Below are 15501 nucleotides of genomic sequence, written 5' to 3'. Positions count from 1 at the left end.
AAAAAGAAAAAGAAAAAAAAAGCTGGTTTGTACAATTTAGTTTCCAATTTATTGGATCCTATCCATACAAACTGGATACTGTAGAGAAAGAAACCAAAAATAAAAACAAGAACCAACCAAGGAACAACAAAAAGATCAATTACAGCTCTGAGCATATCAAGGTGAATGGGCAAAACATAGACCCAAAGGGTAATGTTCTCTATCCTAATTCGATCAATAGAAACCAGGGTCGTAAAAGCTTGCTAGCAGCCATTTAAGATGCAAATATTGATTCCTTTCCCATCTGAAGAAAGCGTGAAGAAAATCAGAGATTCAAGGAAACAATTCAAAGGATTCATGGATTACACATACCACAACCACCACGACTCTTAGACCAGAGTAACTAGATTGTGTCTGGTACTGTTGGGGAAGGATTGGACTGGTAACTGTGAGGCTGGCTGTTCAAACCCACCAGCCGATCCGAGAGAGAAGGATGAAACCATATGCTCCTGCAAAGATTTCTGGCCTTGGAAACCCTATATAGGGTGCTATGAGTTGGAATCGACTCCATAACAGTATTTTTGGTTGTTGTTCATTCTTTTTCACCACCATTCGCCTATCTTACTGGGATCACAATGAGATGGTTCTTGACAGAATGGGAGCAAAATGTGGAGCAAAATTCAAAAGACTAAAGAATAAGTAAATTAGTCTGATCAAGACTGGTGAAATCCTGATACAATGGCCCTGGAATTGAACTCATATTTGTGGATCAACTTTTAGCCAGACAATAGATGGACCTATAAAGCATACAGCAATCCCCATAATCAAGCCTGCTCTTCTGAACAAACAACCACAGCGAATGCAGGGGCAGCATTTGATAATAAACGAAGTTCAGAAGGCAGGAAGGGGCAGAAGGATCAACGGAAATGGGCAGAAGAACAAAGGGAAACCAGGAACTCAGGGAGGAAAAGTGCTGTTACGTTGAGGGAATTGAAACTAATATCATGGAACAAAGAAACAAAATGTAAAAATTGTTCAACAGAAAACTAATTTGCTCTGCAAACTTTCACCCATACTACAATTTTTAAAGGAATTTAAAAATAAAAAGAATCATTACAACTGGCAACTCCTAGGAGAAATGTTTCCAAACCCCCCACCCCCCTAAGTGTATGCCCCTTTCCTCTGAGGGGGCAAGGCCCCATGGTAGTGAGTTTGGTTTTGGGTCCCTTTCCCCACATCTTTAACTTCCCTTGTTTCCTGCCTCTTTCATACTCCCATCTTCTGTATCACCCTAAGGCCCTAAGCCCATATTTCAATTTCTTTTTTTTTAAATAGTTTTATTAGGGGCTCATACAACTCTTATCACAATCCATACATACATCAATTGTGTAAAGCACATTTGTACATTCATTGCCCTCGTCATTCTCGAAACATTTCCTCTCCACTTAAGCCCCCGGCACTGGCTCCTCATTGTTCCCCTCCCTCCCCACTCCCTCCTCCCTCATGAGCCCTTGATAATTTATAAATTATTATTTTATCATATCTTGCCCGGTCCGATGTCTCCCTTCACCCACTCTTCTGTTGTCCGTCCCCCAGAGAGGAGGTCACATGTAGATCCTTGTAATCGGTTCCCTCTTTCCTACCCACTCTCCCTCTACCCTCCCAGTATCGCCACTCACACCACTGTTCCTGAAGGGATCATCTGCCCTGGATTCCCTGTATTTCCAGTTCCTATCTGTCAGTGTATATCCTCTGGTCTAGCCAGACTTGCAAGGTATAATTTGGAACATGATTCCCCTTGCCTATAGTCCTGCCAGGTACTTAGAGGGGAGCATCCTTTATGGTTGCCTTCAGGGCAAGGAGAAATGCTTAGCTTTACCCCATATAGCCTCCTTCATTCTGCCCACACCCTCCCATGGTTGAGTCAGAGTGTGGTTTTCAGTTGTCTTGGCTGTGACAGCCGCACCTCAGCAAGGTGGAATTTGAACATCTTTCTTCCAGATTGGCAACTTTCTGAAACTGAAGTAGCTGGTTTATCTGTCAAAGTACTTTGAGATGCCCAGGGTTTCTTTCAACGTGACCTTGCTCTGGTAGCTCAGTTTGATGGAAACCCCATATAAACACCCTGTCTATCTAACCCCAGAATAGGACTCCTCTAGGTTGTGTCCAAGGGGCAGTGGGGGCAGAGTGGTTAAATGCTTGAATGCTTTATGGAAAGGTTGACAGTTTGAGTCCCTCATCCACTCCAGGAGGAACAGAGACATTGAAGTTTGCTTCCATAAAACTATCACCTTGTCTATGTAAGATTTTCTCATTGTTTCTTCGATTTGCATCTCCCAGATCATAGTGACCATAAGCACTGCTTCAACCGTTCGCTGGCCATTTGGATGTCAACTTTGGTGAACTGTCAGAAAATAGCAAGTGCTGGAGAGGCTGTGGAAAGAGAGTAGCCATCACACAGTGTTGGTGAGAATGTAATTATGGGCTACCACTGTGGAAATCAATATGGCACTACCTCAAATAACTGGGAGTAGAAATTCCATACCATCCAGAAATACTTCTGCTAGGTATATATTCTCAAGTAATAATCATAAATGTAGCAAACATATGCACACCCATGCTCATCAAAACACAGTTCACAATAGCAAGAAGATAGAAACACCCTAAGGTCCCATCAGTAGAAGAATGGATAAAGAAATGGTAGTATATACACACATCATGGAATACGACACATTGCTAAAAAACAATGAGCAAACCACAAATTACCTCATGACAGGGATGGACCTGGAGAAAAGTATACTGAGTGAACTTAGCCAATCACAAGATGACAAATATTAATTATAAGACACTATGGTTATTGGGGAAAAACAAATCAAAATAAAGACTTTCATATCAAAGGGAATAGACTTTTGAGTTTGCCAGGCAGGGGTGGGGGTGGGGACGAGGAGGAAAGATAAAGCAATGAGCTAGACTGTTGACAAGTGATAACTCGGGGGAAATGGAAGATAAGAGTTTCTAAGAGGAAGAAGAGATATCAGGGAGCAGGTGAGAGGTAAACTATTGGAAATGTGATGTGTGGTTTAAACTGTTGAATACAAACATGATGATCTGAAATGTGAACCGGCACCAAAGTCACGATTTACAAAAGGAAGAACAAAAGAAGCAACACCAAAAACAGCACGAACATAACTATAGCCCTAGAAAACCTCTGGGGCAGTTCGTTTCTGTCCTCTGGAGTCGCCTTGAGCTCGATCATGAGACATAGCTGAGCTGTTTACTGAGTCAAGCAAGAAGGAAAGAGCACTAAATAGAAAAGCCATGATGATATACACTCAGGTCCCTTTGTTCACGGTTGAACCAACTTCTTACTCCACACCCAGCTTCAATGTAAATTCTGAAGACATAAATATTATTACACTTCCTGTCCTAATGGCGTACTATGCTTATCTCAGTGGCATGCAATTCTTGGCAAAAGTTTTCCAGACCAAAGTTTTCCAGACCTGTCCTTCTTAAGTAGAAGATGCATTTTTTTTAAGTTTTATCTTATTCAGTAGAAGATACTTTTTGCTTAGTTTTATTTTATTTTTCTGTCCAGGAGCAGCCGGAAGCTAGGGTTAAATAAAAGGGCTAGCACGACACCTGTGAGTAGGCTAATGGAGTTTCTGTGTCAAATATTTACAACTTCCGAATAGTGGTTGAGTTGTTGCTGTCATAAAAGTAGGGAATTTCAGCTGAAATATTCAGTTACTGTTTAAGTTGTCATTGAAGACCAATGCTGAGAAAACATTTCAATATAAAGGAATCTTCAAGAAATTTCAGTTTTTTTCCCCACAAACTTTTTGAAGTCTCTTCCTAGAGCATATCTTTTCATTAGGGTTCTCATCTCACTGGGTTATACCATCAACAGCCATCAAAGCAGCAGTCAAGAAATGAGATGATGAACTGAATTTGGCAAATCTGCTACAAAAGGTCTCTTTAAAGAGTTAAAAGGCCAGGATATCACTTTGAGAGCTAACGTGCATCTGAGTCCAGCCAGGGCATTTTCAATCACACACACATAAGAAAGGTGGACAATAAGTAAGGAGGATCAGAATTATGGGATTGGTAAAGGATGTGGAATAAACTACCAATTACTGGGAGAACAAATGTATCTGTCTTGGAAGAAGTACAGCTGGAACGCTCCTTAGCAGGAAGACAGCTTCCTGTCCCTGTGAAAGTACACCATTATTCGTAAAGTACAGGGTCAGTGCCTAAGAAGAACTTCCAGAGGACAGATTGACACGGAGGCCGCAACTGTTAGCGCAAACCCAGCAAGTATAATGAGGATGGCAGTGTTTCCACCCATTGTACGTGCATGGGTTAACTATGGATCAACAATCATTAATGAAAAACCCAGGGCCCACCTGTGGGCAATTAGACATCCCCTTGCAGAAGGGTCACAGGGAGGAGATGAGCCAGTCAGGGTGCAGTGTAGCAACGATGAAACATACAATTTCCCTCTAGTTCCTAAATGCTTCCTCCCCCACCACTATCATGATCCCAATTCTACCTTACAAATATGGCTAGACCAGAGGATGTACACTGCTACAGATAGGAACTGGGAACAGGGAATCCAGGTCAGATGAACCCCTCAAGACCAGTGGTAAGAGTGGTGAGAACGGGAGGGTGGAGGGAAGGTGAGGGAGAAAGGGGGAACAGATTACAAGAATCTACATAAAACCTCCTCCCTGGGGGATGGACAGCAGAGAAGTGGGTGAAGAGAGATGTTTGACGGTGTAAGATATGACAAAATAATAATAATTTATAAATTAGCAAGGGTTCATCGGGGAGAGAGGAGTGGAGAGGGAGGGGGGAAATGAGGAGCTGATACCAAGGGCTCAATTAGAAAGCAAATGTTTTGAGAATGATGAGGGAAACAAATGTACAAAAGTGCTTGACAAATTGGATGTATGGATGGATGATGATGAGTTGTATGAGCCCCCAATAAAATGATTAAAACAAATAAATGTTTCCTGTAATAAAAAGTATAAACTCAAGATATTTTGTTTCATCAATACAAATGTATCTCACACTATAAGTTAGCTGCTTGATATGTCTCTTTAAAGGCCCTGAAAAAATGAGCTAAGAAAAAGACGGATTTCCCCTATGGGCCAACTACATATTTGACTGCAGAGGAAGGACATTTTTAGGACCTTGGTTTCGCATGGAAAACATACCCCTTCAGTTTGAATTGTTCAGCAATGGAATGGGCTGCTTTGAGTGACTGGATGGCTAAGTGTTGATGATTTTGTGGAGAAGGTTGAACATTGGGTAAGGAGTTGGGCTGGATCAATCATTCTGAAGTACTGTGTGAACCAGAAGTATTGAAAAGAACTAATAAGATAGTTTATAATGCAGATTTTCAGGCCCTATTTCAACTCTTCTGAATCAGAATCTCAGAGTAAAGCCCAAATCAATATTTTCTCTTTTTTAGTTGTTAATAAAAACATTTATTTTGAAATGTCTACAAAACAATTTGAAGTCTGCAACAGGACAGTTACCTAGGAATTTACAGTGTGTCCATCTTAACAGCGTGTTTCTAGAAACTGGGGATTCACGCAAGCACAGTCAGAAGTTGGAAAAACAATATTTTCAAAAAGAGCTTTAGATGGTTTATGATGTGAAGACAGGTGTGGTGCTCAGTGAATAAAATGACCTCAAAAGTCTCAGAGTAAAATTGACCGTTATTTATTATTACACTAAGTAGAAGACAATGAGCTTTTGTTTTCACGCCCAAATCCAATTTTTAAACGTGAATGAAATTCCGAAACACTAGCTCATATGTAATATTTGTTATTATATATGTAGTAAACATGCATTTGTAACTATTCCTCCCTTTCATAAATGATCTTTGTTGTTAAGTGCCATTGAGATGGTTCTGATTCATAGTGACCCTGTGTGCAGCACAACAAAACAGTGCCTGCTTCTGTGCCATCCTCACCATCGCTCCTAAGTTTGAGCTTACTGATGCAGCCACTGCATTAAATAATCCATCTCATCGAAGGTCTTTTTCGCTGCCTCGCTACATTTCCAAGCATGTTGTCCTCCTCCAGGGATATCCTGAAATATCCAGAATACATGAGACAAAATTTCACCGTCCTCGCATCTAAGGAGCACACTGAATGTGCTTCTTTCAAGACAGACATGTTTGTGCTTTTGGCAGCCTGTAGTACTTTCAATACCCTTCGCCAACATCAGAGTTCAAATGCATTGATTCTTCTTTGGTCTTCCTTATTCAATGTCCAACTCTAACACGCATATAAGGTGGTTGAAAATACCATGGCTTGGGTCAGGTGCATCTTAGTCCTCACTTTTCAACACTGTAAAGAGGTTTTTGTGAAGTAGATTTTCCCAATGCAATGTGTCAAAAGCCTTACAGCAAGCTAAAATCAATTCCTCAAAACCTGCAGAAAACACTTCATATTTATTCAAAGTTATAGTCCATTAAAAAAACCAGTATGACAAGATGAAGAAATATCAGATGAAAGATGTTATTTGTTTTAAGCTCCTACTTTATTTTACTTACTGATGAATTTTATCCAGCTGGCAGGCAGTTTGGAGTCGCTTCGAGTTACACTTGCCCTCTGGTATCTTTGTAGAACCTATCAGCAAAAGCCTATGTGTGCATGTGCGAGTGTGTCTGTGTGTGTGTATGCATACATATATAACCACTGAGACACATTTGCTGTGATATTGGAATAATTCTCTGGGTTTGAAATAAATATAGCACTTTTAAAATTTGCATCAGATGTCTTCTAGTAAGGATGTGTTTGTGATCATCTGCCCCAAATCTAGAAGCATGTAAGTATATTTCAGGGAAACAACAAATAATACCCCCACTGTCAATTTAGTAGAATTCTGGCTTTGAAGAAGTCTTGTGGAAAGAGTCAGACATGGAATTGTTGGTGTATAGAAAATTAAGGCAAATGCTAATAGTCCCTGTGTATATGAACACTTTAAAATGTTTGCTATTCTGAATTGCATTCCTATCACCAGATCATATGATTCTCAGAAAATTCAGGAAAATAATCTAAAGTTTCTGGTTTAAAACACATTTTTTTCATATTTCCAAAATAATAGTGGACAAATATCATAGACCAAACTCCATGACGACAAGTACTAGAAACAAGTACCACTTATTTTATGATGAATTTTAACTAAACAGTATCCCTAATCTATCACACTTTGTAAATGTCTCCTTGTCGGCCATTATAAGGCAATTTGCTATGTAGTATTCTTAACTTTTAAAGCACTCAGATACAGAACTAATCTTATTTTTGTGATGGTAACTAGGTGATATACTTCTGGTGGTATCATTCTCAAGCAAATGTCTATAGAACTTATTAAGAACTCTGCTATTAAGAGCTTATTCAGAACTGGGAGTGCAAAGTGCGGACACAAAGCCCATCTGTAGGCAACCGGACATCCCTTTACAGAAGGGTCACGGGGAGGAGATGAGCCAGGCACGGTGCAGTGTAGCACCGATTAAACATACAATTTTCCTCTAGTTCCTAAATGCTTCCTTCCCACCCCTAACTATCATGATCCCAATTCTACCTTACAAATCCGGCTAGACCAGAGGATGTACACTGGTACAGATAGGAACTGGAAACACAGGGGATCCAGATGATCCCTTCAGGACCAGTGGGGAGAGTGGCAATACCAGGATGGTGGAGGAAAGGTGGGGGAGGAAGGGGGAATCGATCACAAGGATCTACATACCCGTTTCCCCAAAAGTAAGACATCCCCTGAAAATAAGACCTATTTACAGTTTTGCCTCTCGCGGAAATATAAGGCACCCCCGAAAATAAGGTCCCCCCAAAGCTACCGTGACTCTGGACCGTAGCAGTGGGCACCACCACGCAGCTCACTGTTGGCCGCAGTGCAACCAGAGCAGACAGGAAGTGATAGGTCTCTTTCAATAAAACAATAAACAATAAATGTGTACCGTATTCTTCTTCATGGAAAAATAAGACATCTCCTGAAAATCAGACCTAACGCACCATTGGGAGCAAAAATTAATATAAAACACTGTCTATTTTCGGGGAAACATGGTATAACCCCCTCCCTGGGGGATGGACAACAGAAAAGTGGCTGAAGGGAGGCGTTGGACAGTGTAAGACATAACAATAATGATAATAATTTATAAATTATCAAGGGTTTGTGAAGGAGAGGGGGCAGGGAGTGAGGGTTAAAAATGAGGAGCTGATACCAAGGGCACAAACAGAAAGAAAATGTTTTGAGAATGATGATGTCAGCAAATTTACAAAGGTGCTCGACACAGTGGGTGTATGTATGGATTGTTGTACGAGCCCCCCAAAAAATGATTTTTAAAAAAGAAAGAAAGCAAACGAACTCTGCAACTGCTGGCAGAGCCCAGTAGCAGCGCTGTTGTGAATGATGATCTGCTCTGCGCTTTTGTCGTTAGGGTTGAGCCACTTTCAAATTAGCTCCTTTTATCACAGCTCCAAATGACTGGAAAGCAAAAGCAACTGCCCTAGTTTCTGCTCTTGTCGTTTATGAGAGAAAGGCCAAAGACACGTAAGCAAGATTCCAGGACTTTTAAAAGAAAAACTCCCACTGTGCATCCTGGGATCAATGGCAATGGAAACCAGTCTTCTCCATCTGCTATATCTGCCATCGAATGATCACAAAATGCCTGACCAAATCCTAGATCAAAGATTCAGGTATGTTGCATATCATTGGAACAGTGAGTGTGTAAAACGTATTCAAATTCCATGAGAATTTGTCACTGATTATTCCCAGTGTAAGGGTTAATCAAAATATGCAATTAACCAGAAGATCCCAGGATTAGTTATGCATGTTAACATTCATTATGCTTCAGGTGATGTAACTTTACCTGTGGTTAATTTTGTTTCATTCCTTCTTCTACACGTATCTGTGTTAGGTGCTCACAGAGTGTACCATAATAACAGAAAATGGTGATAGCTAAATAAAGGAGAGGTAGAAAGTATAGGAGCTGACAAATGTAAAAGAGGCATGTAACTGAGGTAGGGAGGATTTTAACCAAGGAAAGTAGAATTTGAGTCTGATGCTTGGGACCACTCTGCACATGAGTCATTGATTAATAATTAGTTTCATTTTCACTCCAGCACATAATAAACAACCACCATATGCCAGCCAACAATATGTCTGTCAGTCTGACATACTGTGGTGGCTTGGGTGTTGCTGTGATGCTGGAACTATACCAACAGAATTTCCAATACCTGCAGGGTCACCCAACGTGGACAGGTTGTAGCAGAACTTCCAGATTAAGACATACTAGGAAGAAGGACTTGTCTGTCCACTACTTAAGAATGTGGCCATTGCAAACCCTTTTAAAGAGCAGCAGGCTGTCTGATAGAGTGCTGGATGATGAGTCCCTCAGGTTGGAAAGTATTCAAAATATGACTGGGAAATACCTGCCTATTTAAAGTACTGCCGACCATTAAATTGATGGAATAAAGCTTTGGGGGCCATAATTCGCTGATGTGGCATGATTCAAAATGAGAAGAAACAGCAGCAAACACCCATTAATAATCAGAATGTAGAATGTAAGCAGTATGAATCTAGGAAAATTGGAACTTGTCAAAAGAGCATGCATAAAGGTTGATATCCTGAGTGAATTGGACTGGTAATGGTCACTTTAAATCAATCAGATGGCATATTATGGAACTACTTTTATCTGCATACTTTAGACATGGGATATGGAGGGGCTAATTTCTGGAGAAGGACATCATACTTGGTAAAGTCAGTGAAAAAGAGGAAGACCATGAATGAGATGGTCTGGCAGATGACTGCACCAATGACCTGAAAGAGAACATTTGTGAGGATGTAGCATGACCAGCCACTGCTATATTTTGTCGCATGAAGACTCACTATGAATTGATACAGAGAAGGCACCTAACAACATCACATGCCAGACCCTCTCCCCAGACCTAGAGAAATCCCAATCGTTTTGGAAGTCACACTGAAGATAGACAAATGACAAAAGGTGGTTTAGTGTTCTAAGTGCTAAGAGAGAGAGATAGCAAATAAGCAAACATCAGAAAAAATGGGGGAAAGAGTAGGCTTCAGTTTTCAAAATTGAGCTAGGTCAGCAAGCTGTGGGATAGGAAAGCACTGTGGTCAAGGTGTCAGAAAGCTGAGAGGGATGGAGGACTTATGAACAATTAGTCTTGATTTTCTGTTTTGTTTTTAGTATGTTGCTTTTTGGATTTCAGTGGCATTTCCAAATACAAACTCTGTCTTTATGGCAATGAGAAAGAAATGAGACTGGCAAAACCCCGCAACCCACAGCCATCCAGTCAATTCAAACTCATGTGACCCTAGAGGTCTTGGTAAAACTTCCCCAGAAGATTTCTGAGGCCAAAAATCTTTACAGAAATAGCCGGCCTCATCTGTCTCCCTTTTTGTGACAGCCCCAAGTGTAACCCACTCTGCCACTAGAGTTTGTCATTTCTCATGATTCAGGAGGGCTATGGAAAGAAGGATGCCGTGAGAAAGTGGCTTAATACATTTGGAGTATTTAGCAGGCTGAGAGTCAAGAAGAGTAGTAGAAACATCAATAGCAGAATTTAAATCGGTAAAAATAATAGCTTGCATACATTGCCAGCAGTGTGCCCAAGCACTTTCAAGCTATTCTTTTTCATCTTCTTAACAACTGCCTAACAATTCTGTGAAGCGGTACCACCATTATTCCCACTTTACATTTATTTATATATATATATGCTTCATATATACTGAAGCACAGATACTGAAGCTGTGAAGCGGTACCATCATTATTTCCACTATATATATATATATATTATTTCCACTATATATAGTGGAATATATATATACTGAAGCACAGAGAGGTTATGTGATTGGCCAGGCCACACAGCTAGTAAAGGTGGTGCTGGAGCCACCATACCTTAAAGAAGGTGCTGCGACAGAGATAGGGACACTTGGAGTGCTATGCCAAAGGGAAAAAAAAAGAGTATACGTGTAGGGTGGAGGTGTGGATAGCTAGCAAGAACAAGAAGATAGGAACATGTGCAAAGCAAAGCATTTGGGGCATCCAGGAATCATGACTTTTCCAATTGGGGTTTATTAAGGGATTACAATGGCATTTTGTAATAATAGGAATACACTCTTATTCTTCAAAATTGCCTTAAATCTGAGTATATCTGTATGTATATCTATGTCTAACATATACAAGCTAAAAAACTTTTAGTTTGCCTTCAACTTTCCAAATCTAAACTGAGCAGATCAATCTTGAGTTTGAAATCATAATTTCCTGGGTATTATTTCCCCAAATATCAAATAAGGAATTTCATATTAAAGGCAGTGGATTAGCTCTGAAAATTATTTCTGTAGAATTAATTCAGTAATCTCAAACAGAGGTCTAGCGATTTCATCTATGATACAAAAATGCTATGTATGCTACAGGACATCCTGGGACCAAACCTAGAAATACAACTTTTCTGACATTGGAAATTTTATATGTTGCTCTTTTACAGCATTCCCATTGAAATGCAGATTGTAACAAGCTGCTAAGAAAAAGGTGGGATGTTTTAGCTATTAAAATGCTAATAGCAAGTTTAACTTTAAGTCAAAAACTATTGTTGAAAAGGGGTAAGGGTAGGAGAATTTATTTTAAGATTATTTTAGAAAGTCTAGATTTTGTCAGTGAGAAAAAGGAATTATTTAGAGAAACACGAAATAAGCAGAGTGCAATTATACTTGTTCATAGCAATACTGCTGAGCATTACACGAAGGGACACATTTTTTCATTTTGGTGCTGCAAAAACTAACAATTTCAAGCGGACATAAATATCTAGATAGCTTTACCTAGAGTACAAATAGTAAATTAAAGGTTGGACAAATATTAGTTACCACAATACCTACTCTCTTAAACATGATAAATTGCAAAAGGCTCTAATACAGTAGGTACACAATAGCTTCACATTTATATAAAGACCTCCTGAATTTCCCCAAAGCTTTATCATCTCCGGTATTCAATTTCTTATTTTAGGCCAAAAAATTGTGATTGCTTATTGGAATGGTTTGCAAAGGTTTACTTGGTCTCTCTGTGCATAGATCCAGGGATACTAGATCAATCTCTACAGAATTCATACTTTAAAAGCTCCTCCAAATGATGTAGCCAGTGAAAAAATTAGTTGTTGAAATGAACAATGGGTGATGGCCTGAGAATAGAACGAGACCCTAGGCAAGTATGAAACTGAAGGTACCAATGAAGAATAAACTTTCCTTTTTTCATGGATCCATTTATTTTCTTATTCACATGTGGTGTGAATTACATCACCAGAAAATGGCTTTTTCTTTCATTTGTCTTACCCAACTGCTTATAAGGAACTACTCTTCTTGCCAAAGTCCTCCAGTTTTTGATCTATTGTAAATCCTGGCCTCGATGACTATATTGATAGATCCATTTTGGAGTGAGTTGTCGATTATATTGATGAGGCAGAATTAAGGTGGGATGCATATGGAGTCTCCACCATACTAGCAGTTGTGACTCAAATCATTATCCTTAGTTTCCTGGAAGGTACGGTCTTAAAATTAGCCTTCAACTTTAAAATCTGGGTTAAAACAAGAACCAATTTCCTGGTTTAATTTGCTCTCTTACTAGGCAAACCACCTGCTTAATTAAGAAAAGCAATATGGTGAGGTTGCAGAACTGGCTGTTACCACATCTGGCCTGCCCAATGTCCCGTAATGACAAGAGTGGTCTCAACATGATGTTTTGATGTCAGGAAGATGAAAACAAATGTCCATCAATGCCTTGGGCATGGAAACTACCATCTTTGTGACACTCCTCCTCAACTGAAGACGCACAGAACACTAGGACTTAGGCTGATTCATCCGAACAAACACCAATGAGATGCTAGGTACTTGCCTGCTGCTGTCAGGTGCCATGAAGTTGGTTCCAACCCACAGTAACCTTATGCACAACAGAATGAAACACTGCCTGGTCCTGCACCATCTTCACAAATTGTTCCTATTCTTGAGCCCATTGGTGCAGCCATGGTGTCAATCTATCTCCTTGAAGTTCTTCCTTTTAATCGCTGCCCCATCTAGTTTACCAATCATGATGTCCTTCTCCTGACATGTCCAAAGTATATAAGATGGAGACTACCGTCCTTGCTTCTAAGGAGCACTCTGGCTATACATCCTCCAAGATAGATCAGTTTGTCCTTTTAGCTAGCTAATACTTTCAATATTCTTCTTCAGAATGGCAATTCAAATGCATAGATTCATCTACGGTCTTCCTTATTCAATGTCCAACTTTCACATGCATATGAGGGAAATGAAATTACCATGGCTTGGGCCAGGGTCACGTTACCCTCAAAGTGGCATCCAGGCTCTTCAATACTCTAAAGAGGCCTTGTGCATCATCAGGTTTACCTAATGCAATTCATGTTTTGATTTCTTGACTGCTGCTTCCATGAGCATTGATTGCCAATCAAGGCAAGACAAAATTCTTGATAACTTTAAGCTCCCCCCCTCCCCCATTTATCATGATGTTATCTATTAGTCCAGTTGTGAGGATTTGGGTCTCCTTTACACTGAGCTGTACTCCAAACTGAAGCTGAAATGCTTGATCTTCATCCACAAGTGTTTCATGTCTTTCTCCTGTTCAGCAAACAAGGTTAACAAGCCTTCCTCCAATCCTGATGTCCCATTCTTCTTCATATAGGCCACCTTTTCTGATGAGTTGCTCAGATTACAGATTGAGTAAATATGGTGAAAGGCTATAACCCTGTCACACACCGTTCCTGATAGTAACCCTTGCTCTTTTCTCATAACTGCTTCTTCAGCCATGTACAGGTTCAGCATAAGCACAATGAAGTGCTGTGGAATTTCCATTCTTCCCAAGGTTTGTCCACACAGTCAAATGCTTTTACATAGTCAATAAAGCACAAGTGAACATCTTTCCTGTATTCTATGTTTTGAGCCAAGATCCATGTGACATCAACAAGGATATCCCTTGTTCAATGTCCTCTTCTGAATCCAGCTTCCTGTCAATTTACTGCTGCAATTGTCGTTGGATGATCTTCACGAAAAGTTTACTTGCATGTGATATCAGTGACATTGTTCTATAATTTGTACAGTATGTTCTGTAACCTTTCTTTGGAATGTGGACAAATATGGATCTTTTCCTGTCAGTTGGCTAAGTAGCTGTGTTTCAAATTTCCTGAGTGCTTTCAGTGCTTCCTCAGCTCATTGAACCATTTCAATTGGCATTCCATCAAATCTTGGAGCCCTATTTTTGATGAATGTTTTCAGTGCAGCTTGAACTTCTTCCTTCAACACCCCTATCTTTTGTTAGTATGCTACCTCCTGAAATTGTGGAATGTTGACCATTTATTTTTGTTACAGTAACCCTATGCATTCTTTCCATCTCCCTGCATCATTCAATATCTTGCCCATAGAGTCTTTCAATATTGCTACTGGAGCCTTGAATTTTTCTTGAGTTATTTCAGTTTAAGATATGTTGAATGTGCTCTTCCTTTTTAGTTTTCTAATTCTAGGTCTGCACATTTCATTATTCTGTTTGATTTTGTCTTCTTAAGCTGCCATTTGGAAATCTCTATGTAGCTCTTTGACGCCATAATTTCTTCCATTTGTTTTAGCTACTCTATGGTTTAAAGCAAGTTTTGGAGTCTCTTCTGACATGCACTTTGATTTTTTCCCCTTTCTTCCCTGTCTTTTAATGACCTTTTGCTTTCTTAATGAATGGTGGTAGCTTTAGTGGTAGGGGCATAAATTTGCGTGATATTTGTATTGATTCCATTTTTAAGGGCAGATAAATATAATCCTATCACACAGCGTTATGCTTCCTGATTGATTTTGCAATGTCCTTATGACAATGAATGTCATGCCATTCCTCTTTATTGTGTTATTTTTGGCATAGTAAATCATAGGATCTTTTTAATTCAAAATGTCCAATATTTTTCATTTTTGGCACTATCTCCAATAAAGACCTGCTTCCATTCATTAGGCCTTCAGTTTTGGAATGTTTTGAAGGTCTACATGAGGTTTCCAGTGGCTCTTTCCTCCAAAGTAGGGAGCCAAGTCCTTTGTTGTCACTTCTTAGTCTGGAAGGTCCATTAAACCAACAGACAAGTTTCAGAGTTACCCCCTGAAGTCTAATCAATGATACCTGCCGGCACAGGTGAGTCCTGGTGGTCTATTGGGGTAGGCAGTGGGCTTCTAACCACAAGATCAGCTCAGTCTTTCAAAACTACCAGCCATTCTTTGGGAGAAATGGGCTGCTAATGGCAAGATCAGCAGTTGAAACCCGCCAGCTGCTTTTCAGGACAAAGATGGAGTCTTCTACACCTGTAAGGACTTACAGTCTTGGAAACCCAGAGGGACATTTCTATTCTGCCTTACAGGGTTGCTATGAATCAGAATAGACTTGGTGGCAGTGAGTTTTACGTTTTTGAGGTCAGAACATTATGAGTCCCAGTGTACTTC

At 39.9% G+C, this 15501-nt stretch overlaps 1 protein-coding gene across 1 annotated transcript in view; it reads right to left on the bottom strand.

Moving 5' to 3' along the window:
• The window catches only part of IL1RAPL2 (interleukin 1 receptor accessory protein like 2), a 1497587-nt gene that overhangs the window by 479265 nt on the left and 1002821 nt on the right, over positions 1-15501 (bottom strand). The gene's annotated exons all lie outside the window — the stretch shown is intronic.

This window comes from Echinops telfairi, unplaced genomic scaffold (assembly GCF_000313985.2).
Source record: "Echinops telfairi isolate 266 unplaced genomic scaffold, ASM31398v2 ScPeMD7_7427;HRSCAF=8465, whole genome shotgun sequence".
NCBI classification, from domain to species: domain Eukaryota; kingdom Metazoa; phylum Chordata; class Mammalia; order Afrosoricida; family Tenrecidae; genus Echinops; species Echinops telfairi.
This window is presented reverse-complemented; position numbering and strand designations above follow the sequence as displayed.